Consider the following 16,463-nt stretch of genomic DNA (forward strand, 5'->3'; position numbering starts at 1 on the left):
GCGGAGGGCTGAGGATACCGGGCTGTAGCAGGGCGGTTGAGTTGCCACGCGGAAGCTGCAGGTTCTGCTGCGTGAACGGGCGGCTCGTGGCCGGGCCCGCTTCAGTCGCGCGACGGAGGCGCTGGACTAACGGGTTCGAAGGGGGCGGGGCTCTCGAGCCAGCATCGGACCGCGGAGCTGTCTTACGCGCCCTCGCCCTGTGCCAATAAACGCGGGCAGTCCCTGTCACATGAGCAGGAGGGGGCGTGGCTTGACTAGGCCCTGCCCAGTCAGCCGAGGGACAAGCCGGCGCGGTTGGTGAGAGAATCAAGCTGCGCCGCGGTACTGAAGCTGGGTTCGGAGCTCGAGTCCCACAGCAGCGCGGGAGGCGGCTGGGCACACTCCCTCCGCAGCCGTCCGAGCCCGCGCGCCTGTGTCTCACGCGCCGGCCTGGGCCGTCGGGGAAGGTGAGAGCCGGGGTTGGAGCTCGTTGCCCGCCCGCCGGGGACAGCGCTGGGGTGTTCCGCCCCCTCGGCCAGCAACGGCGTGCCCGGCTGAGGCGGTGGCTTTGCTGGGGTTCTCCTCCGCCGTTGTTCGCCGCTGCTGGGGCTCTTCCTCCGCGCAGCTCCCATCCCGCACCACGTCCGGCCGCGTCCAGGGAGGGGGCAGCGCGCGGCCCGTTATCTGCCCACCCTCATAGCTCAGCCCGGGCCGGCCGCTCCCGGCGCTGCGCGGCCAGAAGGGTTGGTGGCTCCGCAGCGCGTCTCTGCGGACGGGCCACGCCTCTCGTGTTTGTGTGGGGCTTGTTCGCGAGGTCTGGCCGAGCTCAACTTCAGCTGGGGTTTAACTGTGCAGTTCGCAGGAGCAGCCAGATGAGAGGGGTGGAGCTGGGTGGGTAAAACTGTTGAGATTGGGAGAGGTGATGTAGCTGGATCTGTGGACCTACTCGGTTGGCAGGGGTAGGAGTGGCTAAGTCCTTCGCAGCTGGAATTGTTCTATTGTTCAAATGCATGTACAAGGAGGTTAGAGACGCAAGGGGAAAATAGTTGAGGGTTGTATAACTGCACGTGGTAAGGAGGGGTGGTTGCCCCTTAGGGTTCATATGGTGCCTCGTATATTCACGCGAAACTGAATCTGCTGATGGATCAAAAAAGCTAAGAAAGTATTTTGCTTTGCGAGTTTAGAGGCAATGAAGAGTGGCGAATTGTCATGCAAGCTGTCTCCTCATCAGAGGCTTAACGAGCAAGGCAGTTAAGGTGAAACTAGGAGTCAAAATACAGCAGTATGGTAATAAGGCCTTGTCAAAAATACAGAATACTGTTAAAATCTAGGTTTTTTTTTTTTTTTTTTTTTTCAGTTGTCTGTTAACTTCCTTTCCTAGTGTGGAGAAAGGAGTTTCCCAGTTAACTGTTTAATTCCCCCAACGGAACAAAATTTAAATTTTCCTAGTGTTATTAACTATGTATGTCACCAGTGACTTTCCTTTATTAGAAATGTGTTTTAAAGACCTTTTAATACTTGGTGGTTTAATGAAATACTGTTAATCTTTTAATTTTCAGTTCAGTATGCAGTATGTCAATAGCATTTGTTTTAAAACAATCAGTATAATCAGTGTGCAGAAGAGTTGCAAAAAATCAATATTCTGCAGCAGTATTTTCTAAAGCTAGATTTCTTTTAAGTTAAGTAAGTTGAATTTATCACTTCTCATTATACATCCCTCAGCTTATATGTGAATCAATATGTGGTATTTAAAGTAAAACACAGAGGTATTTAAAAAAAGGATAGTGATGCCTCAAAACGTGAATTTTTGTGAGAAAACTCTCTTGGCTAAAACTTTAGTGCTTGGTGTGTGCTACAGAGTTTTGTCCACAGAAGTTACTGTTGGGAATCACTGGTGATGGAATGCATCCACACCTTATAGAGGCTCCCCCTGTCGAGCACCCAGACTGCTCAGCCCTCCGTTGACAGAACAGTCAACCAGAATCTCTGCAAACAAGGCTGCCGTGTAAACTGGAAGCTCTCTCTGTTGACAGAGGGCCCCCTGGAGTGTCTATGCTAACTTTTTTTTTTTTTGACAGAATCTGTTGACAGGTGTTGTGCCTTGTGTGGGAGTGACTTACCTCTCCCGAGAGAACTGCTGTGTTCTGTTGACAGTTTCTCAACAACACATTTGTAGTGTGGATGCTCCATGAGTTCTGTCAACAACTCCTGTAGTGTAGACACCGCTTATTTGTTTTAGTTTAATCCCTGGAGATAATTTAGATAATCAACACTTGATGTCTCAAAACCTGACTTATATGGTTGTTTCAGCTAAAACTTTGATGATAACCTTATGTTTATTGTCCTTAAAATCTGTCAGATCTTTGAAATTAAGACTAGAACATATGTTGAAATCATCAGCTCTTGAGTCGTTGTCTGCTTGCAACAAATTCTGTAGTGGGGGGTGTACTTAGTTCTGTTCCTTCTCAAATCTGATCTTGTGAGTTGGGAGTAGGAAACTGATAACCCTCTTTCTTTAAAGCACAGGTCTTAAACTGAAAACAAACATGCTTTAATCTTGCTGATCTGTCATAGCTTTAGAAAGTACTGTAGGAGTTTCTCTGAATTCAATGCAATCACCCAGAAATGTTCTCTCAGTCACGCAATCATTTTCCTAAAACCTCATTTGGTTTCTGCTGTACACTGGTGTGCTGCATGTCCGTCTGATATAGAATGAACAGTATTTTTAGGGTATGTCTTCACTGCCTGGAAGATTGGGTCAATCAGGGTTGATTTTTCGGGAGTTTAATTACACGTGCCTAGTGGGGATGCGAAAAATCAAACTATTGGGGTTGATAGTTGACCCCTGTACTCCTCAGTCTCACAAGGACTAAGGGAGGTTGATGGGAGGTTGGCAGGAGAAATCTTCCCTCAGTGAGGAAGGTGGGGTAAATTTGATACATCAATTCCAGCCAAGCAGTTGCCATGGCTGGAATTAGGTATCTACAGTTGACTTTAAAGTCTAGTATCAACCTAGCCTAAGTCTTTAAAACAGTACAGCAACACTTGAGAGGCAGGATTCTCATCCACTTTTAGTTCAGTGCCTGTTAAAATACTTTAGCTAGCGAGATGGGACTGGGAATCTTGCAAAGGGATGTGGGATGCTTTTTACTGGCTAAAGTTATGGTCATTTGTGAGCTTTTAGGCTTTTAAGTTGGTGATCAGCTCCTGAGTGCCTCAAGTGTTTTTTTTTTTTTTTTTTTTTTTTTTTTTTTTTTGCAGTATATGATATTGAAATATTATGATTTAAGCATTCAGGATGCTTTTACTATGTTGTTAACCAGTTGTGGATTAAATAATGCTTGGTCACAATAACTAAGAAAATAAACATATATAGTAATGCTGATCACTGATCTGGCTCCTGAACAACTGAACCGAGTACTACTTTAAATATTTGATTTGACAGAAAACTCCTTTTTTTTTTTTTTTTGGAGGGTTGCCAGGGAGAACCAAGTAATAATTGTGAATAAAGAGAACTGCTGGATCAAAATGACAGCAATGAATGGAGTGTTTTTTTTTTTCTTGTTTTTGAAACATGAGTTTTGGGTGGGATGGGGGAGGCTGTCTTAAATTTGAAACCAAAGATCATCAGAGTTTCTTCTGTGCTTAAAAGCACTTTCAAAGACTGTCCAAGGAAGCATTCTCCCAGCCCTGATTATTGTCAAGGATCCTTTACGTTGTTTTGTTTTGTTTTTAGCAACTTTGAAACTTTAAGAACTTTTTTACAAAGGGTGAAGGCAAACACAATGTATAAAAGCTATAAGCCTTCTCTCATTTTTGTGAAGGTTAATTGCACAGGAGGGGAAAATTAGACTTGTGCTCTTGTTTTCTCTTCTTACATAATGAAAGCCCAATAATGAAATATTGAGTCTGTCCTGGTCTGGCTATGGTCTGAAGAAGTGGGTCTGTCCCACGAAAGCTCACCTAATAAACTATTTTGCTAGTCTTTAAAGTGCTCCTTGACTGCTTTTTGTTTTGATAATGAAAGCCCAGTGTATGTATCTTTCAATCTTGCTTGTTTTTTAATGTATTAGAAACTCAGATCTTGTCTGCTCTGGAAGGCTCTGAGAGATTCTAGAGCAGTGTTTCTTAAACTTTTTTGAGGCCAAGGAACACCTAATGAAAATTTTCGTCAAACAATTGTCAGATCAAAAAAAAAAATCAAACAAAGCAACATACAGTTAAGAACAAAACAATTTAACTAGGCATCATAGCAATGAAAGTAACATTTTATTTAGTTTTACTAACAAAAAATATATACCATCAGCGTATGATATTAAACAAGTGTCAGATGCTCATGGGACTCCTGCAAGTTGTTCATGGAACACCAGGGTACCACGGAACATAGTTTAAGAAATACTGCTCTGAAGTTGTTGAAACTGAATTCCCTAGAGTCAGGAGGATAGAAGCAGAATAATAGGATTTTTAAAATCATCTTTTGCATGTAATACTCTGTTTATTGTGCTGGTTAATTTTATGTACTTCAAGGGCATGATCCAGTTCCTGTTAGCTTCAGTGGAAGAGATGGATCAGGCTGAAATTCTGTCATAAATTGCAGCCAGTTTGACTCATGTGCACCTACCCATGCTGCAGCTATTTTATATGCTACTTCTTCAGGACTGTAGTCTCCAGGGAAGTAATGATATTAATGCTGTGAACCCCACATTAATAAAATGTGATTAAGAGTAAGTTATGTGTTAGGCAGGATTACATTTCTTTGTATTCAGACTCTGTCTGCAAGGAATATTTTTTTTTTTTTCCCATGTATCCAAACCACCTGCAATTAATGGTTGAAGCGTATGGATTCTTCCTGCTCTCAGTTTTTAAACTAAGATTCACAAATATGGCAGTCTGATTGATTGTATTTTTCATGGTAGTGCATGCACCAGATATACGTATACAAAAATATCTTCTGTAAACTTTGTAGAGTATATTACAGGAAACTCCTAAACTGTCTTTGTTCTTTGCAAAGGCTTGTGATTTGTAGATTCTTGGTTGAGATGATTACTTAAGTGTTCAGTACTCTGAGTACACTGGAAGAGGCTTGAAAAAAAGATAATGAACTTGATCTCTTATTTGATCTCTGACTTTTTACCCTCCACTCTGTTTTCCTGTTTCTCCAAGTGTGATCTTTTTATCTCATGCAGCATATATAACTGTCACTTTAGGCCAGAGTGAGCAAACATTTTACATCAAGGCCCCCTCTTTTCATCTCTGCAATTAGCAGGGGCCCGCCAACCTGTCTAGTGTAATTCAAGCCAACAAAAAAATTTTTATATGGGGAAAAAAAAACCAGCAACAACTTTTCAATATGTATAAGAAAATAAGTATGTGGAATGTAAACAAACTCTTTGTCAGTATATAAATGTGAGTATGTATACACAAAACCAGTGACACATTTCAACATTTTTAATTAGATGGATGAGCCTGACATCCAGCAGTCAATTGTGCTGCTCCCCCTTTAAGAAATTTCATCCTCCCTCGGTGGGGGCCTACACTTCAGTTTGCACACTCCTGCTTTAGGCAACAGAGAGGTACCCTTGTTAGTCTGTATCATAACAACACAAAAAAGCAATCGCGTAGCACTTTAGAAACTAACAAAATAATTTACTAGGTGATGAGCTTTTGTGGGGCAGACTCACTTCTTCAGATCTGGAGATAGTGCTGTATTGGAAATGTTGCTGAAAGTGAATTGGCATGACAATTATATAACACAGAGATACAAACCAAAGTAGAAATAAAAACTGACAAACCAGATACATAGGACAGAAGGTGGAAGAGGGGAGGTTGAGGAGGAGGGAAGAGAAAATTATGAGCTGTAAGAGCCTGTTGACCTGCCTGAGATCACTATGAATATGAAAGATGGGGAAGCTGTCTTTGTAACATGTAGGGTAATAGCTAACTATATAAAGAACAAGTGTCAACATGTTGAATTTGAGCATAAATTCCAGTTCAGATAGTTCCCTTTATAAATTGGTGTTAAAATCTCTTTGGTGTAAAATGCATATTCTCAGATCTTTAGCAGTACGGCCCACTCTGTTGAAATGCTCACTGACAGATATGTGTATTCAGATGCCTAAAGTCTGCTTTGTGTCCATTCATTCTGAAGGGAAAGTGATTGTCCAGTCTGTCCAATATAGAGTGAGTGGCATAGCTGGCTGTCCAATATAGAGTGAGTGGCATAGCTGGCTCATGATGGAATATGTAACATCACAGGGGCTCTCTAATTCAGGCTTTGTGCTCTCTGGTTCTGAACAAGGAAAAGTCTTGATAAACAAAGCATAGATATCCTTGTTGGTAAAATATATGCTAGTATACTGCTTTGCCATGGCAATAAACTTGCTGTATGAACCATAGCAGCCTTCACATAATAGGATTTGTCATTATTTTAATGTAATGGCTATCTCTGTTTCAGAGGGAGAGATGAATTAAAAATAAAATGGGCTAGGTATCATGAAAGGAGACAAGGGAAAGATAACTGTTGTCGTAATGTAGTGAGAATGAATCATCGTTTTAGTATAAAATTCAGTATTTATATTGGTTAAATGTTGCAGTAGTTCTCTGGAAGTGTTGACAAAGAACTAGATGCTGTACAAACATAAAAGGAGGAGCTCCCTCACCCAACGAACTTACTATCAAATTTTTGGCTTTCTACTAAATGTTTTCTGATAAGCAAATAGTTCATGATGATTCTGCAAATAATCTGTCAGGAGTGCTCGGGGAGAGAGTTATAGCTGGAACTCAATGAAAGGTACATTTGCATGGTTCCTGTGTTTACAGGAAATGAAAAACTAGAGGCTTTAAAATTATGCAGTTGAAGGCAGGCACTTAGATGAGATGTGGGGGATGTGCAGAGTGTATGCTCTGCTAAATGTCAAGCTCAATAAGGTTCTTCCTTGAAAAGTACCAAATTTACTTTCTCCATTCTGTGTATGGATTTACTAATTTGAAATCAATAAAATTGGTTATAGCATACTTCTAGTCTGATTATTTTTAACATATGATCTTTAACCTATATCTTGCAGCATAAATAGTATTGTATAATTTGGAGTTACCAGGGGCCAATGGGAAAAATTAATCTCGGTGGGCAACTCAAAGCCCCATTGTGTGTGTGGGGGGGGGCGGGCGGGGGGGGGGGCGCGGGGCACTTTAGGATTTCTGTTTGAGAACTGTCTTTGCACTATGCTTGGTTAAGTCTTCTCTTGTAGCCGTCTTTGGCTCATTAATGTTAAGTTGAACTGCTGCTTGCTTCACTCCAGTTGTTAAATAGGATGTGGTTTCGCTTTGCCCTTGTAACTACAGAGCCTCCTGGCTGTGAGTGTGGAAAGGAGAGGGAAGAACAGAGGAAGCCAGTCTCAGCTGAGAGGCTGTAAAATGGCTTCTGCTACTGCCCATCCCTTCTTCCTTTCTATAACCACACCACCACCAAGAAAGCTCTGGGGTTTTGAGGTCAGAGGGAGACCGACTAACTCCGGTGTCTGCATCTACTGTGCAGTGTTAAACTAGTGTTAGAGTGAAACTGGCAGTTGTGAGCAGTGAAAATGACTATGGTTGTTTTGCTGTTGAGAAAGATGTCTAACTGCTGAAGCACTTGTGCTGTCTTGTTACCAGTCTTTTAGGCAGACAGCACTGCATCATTTTGATTCTAAAAGATTTTCTTTGCAACTGTAAAGAATCAGAATCAAGGCCCAGATTCTGAAAGACAGTTAGACTCAGCTCCTCCAAGGCAGGTGCCTGTGCTGGTGTTTAAAATGAAATATTGGTTTTCCCTAGATCAGTGGCCTTGATCTCTTACTCTTTTAGCCTCCAATCAATTTGGAGAAGGGGAGCATGGAATTCTTGCTGCTGGAGAGTAGACTTTTTTTTTTAATTGGGACAAAAATACTAATCACTAGATGTAGACACAAGAGTTATTCACTGGTCTCACTCTGACCCCAAAATCCCAGAGCTTCCTTCCTGTTGGTGTGGCTGTAGAGAGGAAAAAGGGATGGGCAGTAGCAGAGGCCATTTTACAGTCTTTCAGCTGAGACTGGCTTCCTCCTTTTGTTCTTTGCTCTCCCTTCCACACTTGCAGCCAGGACGTTCTGTAGTTAGAAGAGCAAAGCAAAGTGAAAATTGAGTAGAAAAAACTTCATTTACCAAAACAAAAAGGCAGTTAAGTAACACTTCAAAGACTAACAAAATAATTTATTAGATGGTGACCTTTTGAGGGACAGACCCACTTCTTCAGACCAGTATGTAAAGAAAATACTCAGTCAGATCATAACAGCATGTTCTGTTTTTCTCCTGTCTTGGTAGAGGTTAATTTAGCCCTGGTCCACATTTTAAATTTAAAATTGTTTAGAACATCAGACATTGTGGAAAAATTCAAACCCCTCAATAGTACAGTTAAGCTGAGCTAGCCTCAGTATAGACATGGCTGGGTTGATGCAAAAAGATCTGTTGTTGACCTAGCTACTATTTTGTGGGAAGTTGGTTTTTATGTTGATGTAAGTAATCCATCTCTGTTACCAGTAAAACAATGGTGTAACTGCTAGAATAGCACCTACAGTGTATCTGTGCCCTTAGCCCTGTAGCTCTGTACCCATAACAGAGAGCCTTGCGCCTTCATGTTTGTAGACCAGTGATCTTAAACTCTGCAGCATACATGTACATTTATGCATTCTCTTAGTTCTGATTAGATCTATTGAGAACCAGATTCTTTCATGGGTGATCTGAACTCAGAGTACCTCTGTAAACCATACTTCTATACGTCACAGAATTTTTTTATCATCAAGAAATGGTTCTGTCAAGGTTCCTGTATCTTATGTGGATTGTATCATGATGTGTGCCCTCCCATTTAGTACTGTATCCCATCCTAAGGTTTTTGTTTTTGTTTATTTTATTCCATCTGCCCTTTATATTGTGTTGTAAATTTTCATTTGCAATGCATGCATTATAGCAGCTCTTGGAAAGGGAAAGTGGGAGCAGCTAGCCATAGTTGACAGCTGTTCTTGAGCGTAGTGTGCTTGGGGGAAAATGAGGACTCAGTCCTGGCTTTTGGCAGTGAGAAGACAGCTTTGGCTTCTGGATCTTGGACGTAAAGAAATCTTCATTTCCTTCTACCCTTAACTAAGTGGGAATAGAAGTTTTATTTTGCAAACAACTTCCTATTTCAATTAACAACACTTGCTCCTTCATGCAATAAAAGGAAGAAAATTAAGTTTTTTGTTTTTGCTGAATTTTACTAAATAGTAATAAAATAATACATCACCAGGACCAGGTAGTATTCACCGAAGCGTTCTGAAGGAACTCAGATGTGAAATTGCAGAACTACTAACTGTAGTTTGTAACCTGTCATTTAAATCAGCTGCTTTTCCAGATGACTGGAGGACATCTAATGTGATGCCAGTCTTTAAAAAGTGCTCCAGAAATGATCCTGGCAACTACAGGCCAATCAGTCTGACTTCAGTACCGGGCAAACTGGTTGAAACTTTAGTAAAGAACAGAATTGTCAGACACATAGATGAACATAATTGGTTGGGGAAGAGTCAACACTGCTTTTGTAAAGGGAAATTGTGCCTCACCAATCTATTAGAATATTTTGAAAGGGTCAACAAGCATGTGGACAAGGGGGATCCTATGGATATAGTGTACTTAGATTTTCAGAAACCCTTTGACAAGGTCCCTCACCAAAGGCTCTTAAGCAAAGTTAACTGTCATGGGATAAGAGGGAAGGTCCTCTCTTGGATTGGTAACTGGTTAAAAGGTTGGAAATGAAGGGTAGAAATAAACGGACAGTTTTCATAATGGAGAGAGGTAAATAGTGGTGTCTCCCAGGGGTCTGTACTGGGATCAGTCCTATTCAACATATTTATAAATAATCTGGAAAAGGAGAGAAACAGTAAGGTGGCAAAATTTGCAGATGACGCAAAGCTACTCCGGAACCGGTCCTAAAGCAGACCCCTGCGGAACCCCACTTGTTATACTTTTCCAGCAGGATTGAGAACTGTGAAGAACTACTGTCTTGGAGTCAGTGTGGATAGTTCTCTGAAGACATCCACTCAGTATGCAGTGGCAGTCAGAAAAGCTAACAAAATATTAGGAATCATTCAGAAAGGAATGTCATATTACTGCTATATAAATCCATGGTATGTCAACATCTGGCATACTGTATGCAGTTGTGGTCGCCCCATCTATAAAAGATTCATTGGAATTGGAAAAGGTTCAGAAAAGGGCAACAAAAATGATTAAGGATATGGACCCTCTGCCATATGAGGAGAGATTAGTAAGACTGTGACTCTTTAGCTTGGAAAAAAGGTGATTAAGGGGGGATATGATAGAGCTATATAAAATCATGACTGGTGTGGAGAAAGTAAATAAAGAAATGTTGTTTACTCCTTCTGACAACACAAGAACTAGGGGTCACCAAATGAAATTAATAGGCAGCAGGTTTAAAACAAACAATAGGGAATATTTTTTTTTCACATGATGGAACTCCTTGCTGGAGGATGTTGTGAAGGCCAAGACTATAGTAGAGTTTAGAAAAGAACTAGATACATTCATGAAGGATAGGTCCATCAATGGCTATTAGCCAGGATGGGCCTGGAGGGTGTTCCTAACCTCTGTTTGCCAAAGGCTGGAAATGGGCGACAGGGAATTGACCACTTGATGATTATCTGTTATGTTCAGTCTCTCTGGAGCACCTGGCATTGGCCGCTATCGGAAGACAGGATACTGGGCTTGATGAACCTATGGTCATCCAGTATGGCTGTTCTTAAGTTCTCAATTTTTCATACATAAACTGTACAGCATGTAACTAATATAACTGATCTTGCATTCAGTTACTGTTTGTGTTTGTACAATCGTTAGCAAAAAGACACTGGGTAGTGCCTCTGGGTGGTGCTTGAATACAAATGCTAGTTAATAATATTGCTCTACTGAAAGGAATGACAGCAATTTTTGTTTTACTTTTACAGACCTGTTCACTCAACCAGCAGACATATACAGATGCCACTGCCTTGGTCAGCTTAAATTTTGAAAGTTTTGTCCAGGGAGGGGGAGAGAAGGGGTGTCTTTTTTAAAAAATAAAATAAAAAATAAAAAAAAATCCCTTTGTTTATGCAGCTGCATAGCAGCAGGAAACACAGAACCATCAGATGTGGTTTGCTTTGTTACTTTGCTTAGTGATGTTTAATTTACTGCAGGAAGTTGCTTCTGGGTTGAAATTATTTACTTGGCCTTGGAGAAAAGGCAATGTTTATTGGAAAGATTTAACAGTCAACACAGCCATTTTATGTTATGGGAATACTTTTCCTCTATATTACAGGATGTGTTTTAGGGGTTGCATAATACATCGGAAACATTAGAACTTCCTACTTGTTTGAAGAAAACAGCCTTAGTGTGTTAAATTACCAATATTTAAAACAGTTTACAATCAGATGCATCAGTATGGTGGATATAATAAAGTCCAGACAACAGTTCTGTGTGAACCTCTTGTCTTGTGACTGACTATACTGGCTTGAAGATTCCTACATGGGATCAAAGTAACACACAACACTCAGAACCACCAAGTGAGGTTTTTACAGGATTTAGCTCGTGGGGAGAGTGGAAGCACTTTTTTCCCTGCCTATGTTCTCTTGATACCATTTTGATCCTCTTAGAAGTTCCTATGAAGGGTTTACTTCTCTGGGAGAATTCTACATAACTGTGCCTGTGCAGAATTCATGTGCCACTCAGAATATTTTCTGTGTAGAAAAAATATTCAGCCAAGAAGCGCTGCAGTTAATACCTTTTGCCCATCCAGGACCACTTTGGCACCAGGACAGTGAGCAGCCGTTCCCAAGATGGAGGAGCCATAGCTGCGGATAGGGAAGAGAAGAGGGTGTATTCCTCCAAGCGCCTTTCCTATGGGTCCAGGGCAGGAATAATAGGATATGGGCAAAGAGACTGAGTGGGGCACATGAGGCTTATTGGTAGCTAGTGAAGGGGACAAGCAGGGGCTGAATGGGAGTGTGGGTGTAGGGTCTGGTAGCCAGCCAGTGCAAATAATTCTGCCTTTCTTTCCCCCCACCCCCATAAAAGAGCAACCCTGTTCCATACTTCTCTCACGGATGACCAGCAACTCTCCAATTTCATACCCCAGCCTCCTTTCTAGCAATTACTTGCCTCTTACTCACCTCTTCCCTTTCCCTCCATGATTCCCCACAAATCTTTGCAGTGCTTCCGATGTGTGTGGAAGATATTTGTAGTTTAAATGAATTGTTACTCAAATTTCTGTGTTAATATGCCTACTACGGATTCTTTCTGGTTTAAAAACAAAAAAATCCACAATAACTTTTTGCTGTCCCTGTTTTCACAGGTCTTCTTGCTGACAGGTGTTTTGAAATAAATTACCAAAATAATTGAAACTGGTATGATTATATTGTTAATTTGGTTTAAAAAAGTGCTGAAAGTTTAAGTTTTGTTGCAGTGTTCCCCTAGGAGTAAATCATCTACACTCCAACTGAACTGAGACTAGACCTTTCATATTTCTCAAAGGCAGTTGGCTGATTCTTTGGTCTCCTGACTTATAGATTCATTTCCTACATGGCAACTTAATTTCCCAGAAAGCCTGTCTCAGGTCCCAAGGACCTATATGTGCATGACCCAGAGTCTTGTTACACTTATCTTTCGTGTATATGACTTTAAGATATGCTTTATCTTTTTTAGTGTGTGAGATTCAAGAGTATATTTAAGTGCAGATGAATAATCCGTATAGCAAGCCTAAACTGCTACTGTAGTGGAAGATGGCTTTCAAGAAGCTGTGCTCTCTTATCCAAAGCATGCTTTCAGTGAAAAGTTGAGTGAATCAAGAGTCGTATGATCTAACTCCCCCCTAGCTATCACAGTGCTCCTGTGACTAAGAGAATGTCTTCTCTTTAGGGAGGAACAGCATTGCTCCAGTCAATCTTCTGGAGTTTGATTTAGCGTGTCTCTACCAGGTATGCTAAACTGCACTCACAGGGTGCCCCTGCCCCTTGTGGGGAGTAAGGGAAGTCAATGGGAGCAGAAGCTCAAATTAAGGTACTTCAACTCCTGCTACTGTGGACCATCCTCTCAAAGATCAGCTGCCCCAAAAAATTCATTAGCATTTTAAGACTGCTTCATGACAACATCACTGCCATGGTATTGACAAGAGTGGATTCAAAAGTGACCCCTTTGGTCAAAATGGGAGTCAAACAAGACTGCGTCATAGCCCCATCACTGTTCTGCATCTTCATCACTATGACCCTTCACCTCATTGCTGGCAAGCTTCCGGAAGGGGTGAAGATTGTCAGGAGACTGAAGGCTAAAAGCAGCCTTGATCATGGAGCTCCAGTATGCTGACAGTATGGTTGTTGCTCTTTTTTTTCCCCCCACAGCCCTTCCGGCAATCTTTAGTGCCGGCATGGAAGCATACAAGAATCTTGGCCTCACACTGAACATCAAAAAGATATAAGGACATGCTAGAGTCATACGTGGGAAAAGTGCAGCATTGGTTTCAATGCTTCGGAGAACTTTGCCCAAGACAGTCCCTAGTGGAGAACGGTAATCTGTGAGAAGTGGTGCAATATTTGAGAGGTCTTGCTGCACTGTAGATGAGGAGAGCTGGAAGAGAAGAAAAGAGCGTAAAAAACTGCTCCATGTGCCTCCAACAGCTACTAACACTTGCCCTTTTTGTGGTAAGATCTGCGACTCCAGGACTGGGCTGATCAGCCATCAACAGACTTACAAATAGGGGGGTGAAATAAAGACTTCCTACTCGTTGTCAAGCGGCAGCCAAAAATTCCACCTTCCTCTCTAGTGTAGAACTGCCCTAAGGCTCTCACAGTTTCTCTCCCATGGCCATTTCTCCTTACCCTGAATGTCCAGCTTCCAGATAAGGGACCCATGACTCTAAGAAATCGTGCAGAGGGGAAAATTGGGGGAAGATAATTACCACCTTGTCTTAATTTTGGGTTTGATATGAGCTGTTTTGAAATCAGTCAGTGGTATGAGGCAGTCTGGCCTTAATAGATGGAATTTTACTGAAAGATGAACCTCAGCACTTCATAAGAACAAGTAATTTGCTTTTTAATGTGAACAAAATCATTATGATACTGCTTGCATATTAAGGCTCTGAATGAGCTGGAAGAATGAGCTCAGTATTTTCTCTTTCATTAGAGGGATGTTCCTATAGAGTAGTGTACCCTGAAAATAAATGCTTAATACATTTAGAAGTTCTCTAGTTTTTGTGATAGCTTTGTGCCTGAAGAAGCTGCTTTTTTGTAATGAGGACAGTTTCCTTACAATTAGTGATGCAAGTGCTCCTCTTTCTAATCTGTACGGTTGAAAGCAACCATAAAACCAGGATTATTTGTGGTACTCCTTCAAATCAAATGATGGTTTCCACATCTGTGTATTAATTGAAACAGTAACTTAGCAGTTAACAAGAGTGCAGTATGATGCTTCATCACTGTGCTGTAAGTTGGAACTGTTTATCTCTTCCTGGCTTTAACGGTCACACCTGAATAGGACATTTTAAGTTGGAAGTCAAAGGACGATACGTATCTGACCCTACCTAGTTCTTCTGAGCTACCCTTCCACTGGTGTAGCTCTAGCTAATGCAGATAGGGCACAGGTGTGTGATGCTTTTTTTTTTTTTAAAATGAGGAAAACATAGTAGTGATAATGCTTTTGCCCTGTCCAGATTAGTCATGCTGTTGCCACTATTGGAGCTGCATTTCATGTGTGCTTTATAATCTATCAGATGAATTTTGAAAATAAAGGCCAACCCAAACTTAACTGAGCCAAGCATATTATCTGCCACTGCTTACTTCCCCACATCTCTGCCAGTATGCTTGTTGGTTTCACTGTTTGCCACATGCAGGGGTTTCTCCAGCTCAGCAGGGCTGCTGCAGATGGGAGTGCTCCCTCTGGGCCAGAGTAGCCCTGTCTGCTTCACCTTCCGTGGAAGGGATGGCTGGGGAAGTTGCTTCAGAAGTGACAAGCTACACAAAAATAAGCCAGTATTGGAAAATGATGTGCCACATAGTACCGTTTTTGCTAGGTAAGTGAAAAAATAATTACCTATGTGTGTTTGCTTTTTCATTACCCAAGCTCTGAATCATTGGCTGCAGATAGAACTAGGCTTCCCATGGTAAATTAAACACTAGAAAAGGGCTAGTGAAGGAGGCCTGTCTTATTGGCTTTAGCTGCACAAAGAAAAATAATTCAATCCATATTTTAACTTTATACGCATTAGAGAATTCCATTAAGATATCTTCAGGCATGCTTATTTAAAACAAAACAAAAACCTCAGCACACAGATACCTTTGCAATCATGCATGCCCATGTCTTTCTTCTTTGGATCCCTGAATTCCAACACTGGTAAAATTTAAACCTGTGAAGAAGCTGCACAATACTATTGAATTGCTGCTAGCAACAATGAAGTTGCACATTTCTTAACAAGTAGATATAAAGTGGGTTAATGTAAAACAGCATTAAAGACTTGGTCTACAAATGCCACGTCAAAATGTTCTTGTGTCACAGAGGCCACGGAAAACAAGGCCTCTTCTCTGAGGACTGCAGTTTAATTTACACAAATACTTTGAAGGAGTGTAAACAACCTAATGGTGAGACACACACACATCCTCACTTGGGTTTGTACCAGTAATTAATATGGTACAAACTTCCCCCCTGCCCTAGTGAGGACACAATTGTGCAGAGCCAGCTACGCTGGTGTAGGTACTTCTATATAAATATATTTGCACCCATGAAAGTTTCATACCATTATAATTATTTTGTTTTAAAAAACCTAAAGTTATACCAACTGAACAAGTTGCAACAGTAAATCTGTTACTTTACTCAAGAAATCAGCTGATCATATTCAACCAGCCAGTGATCTCTAAATGTCAAGTAGATGAGTGTTAAAACACAGTAGCTGCTTTCAGAAATGTCAGGAAGGTACATTTTTAACTGCATGATTGTAGAGGTGTTACCACATACAACTGGATCATTGTACAAATGTGAAATTCAACACTTACAAGTTAGCATAAAACAAAACATCTGAAGTGTTGTTGGAAGTACATCAGCACCTCATCTTTCTTCCCTGGAGTTGCTGAGAATTGCAGTTATTTCAGTGGGACCAGGATTTAGCCATCTGTCCATTTTAGAGTTGGGCTGTTGCCCACCACTGTAGCATCCAAGCACCTTCCACATAAACATAGAGATTGAACCTCTCTTGTCCAGCACCCTTGGGATCTGACTGGACTGCGAGAGGTCAGTATTGTCTCGCAGCATTACTGACACCTCCACCGGTTACTGGGCTCTTAAGATATTTAGGTGTGAGTTACAATTAAATTACAGAACAGAACATAGAGGGGCAGGACTGGTGGGTGTAAACAAACCTTAAGGGACCACAGGAAACTTGGCCATGCCCATGATAACTGGTTGTCTAGCTAACT

The 16,463-nt window shown here is 41.4% G+C and overlaps 1 protein-coding gene across 2 annotated transcripts in view; it reads left to right on the top strand.

Annotated features, from left to right (window-relative positions):
* The first annotated feature begins 321 nt into the window (after positions 1 to 321).
* The window catches only part of OSBPL8 (oxysterol binding protein like 8), a 166,639-nt gene continuing 150,497 nt past the window's right edge, over positions 322 to 16,463 (top strand). Inside the window, exon 1 of one of the 2 annotated variants that reach the window (XM_075012541.1) lies at positions 322 to 446. The gene's annotated coding sequence lies outside the window, so the exon portion shown is untranslated. The remainder of the gene's footprint in view (positions 447 to 16,463) is intronic. The other variant, XM_075012573.1, reaches the window with a different exon arrangement.

The sequence above is a fragment of the Carettochelys insculpta genome, chromosome 1, assembly GCF_033958435.1.
Source record: "Carettochelys insculpta isolate YL-2023 chromosome 1, ASM3395843v1, whole genome shotgun sequence".
Classification (NCBI taxonomy): domain Eukaryota; kingdom Metazoa; phylum Chordata; order Testudines; family Carettochelyidae; genus Carettochelys; species Carettochelys insculpta.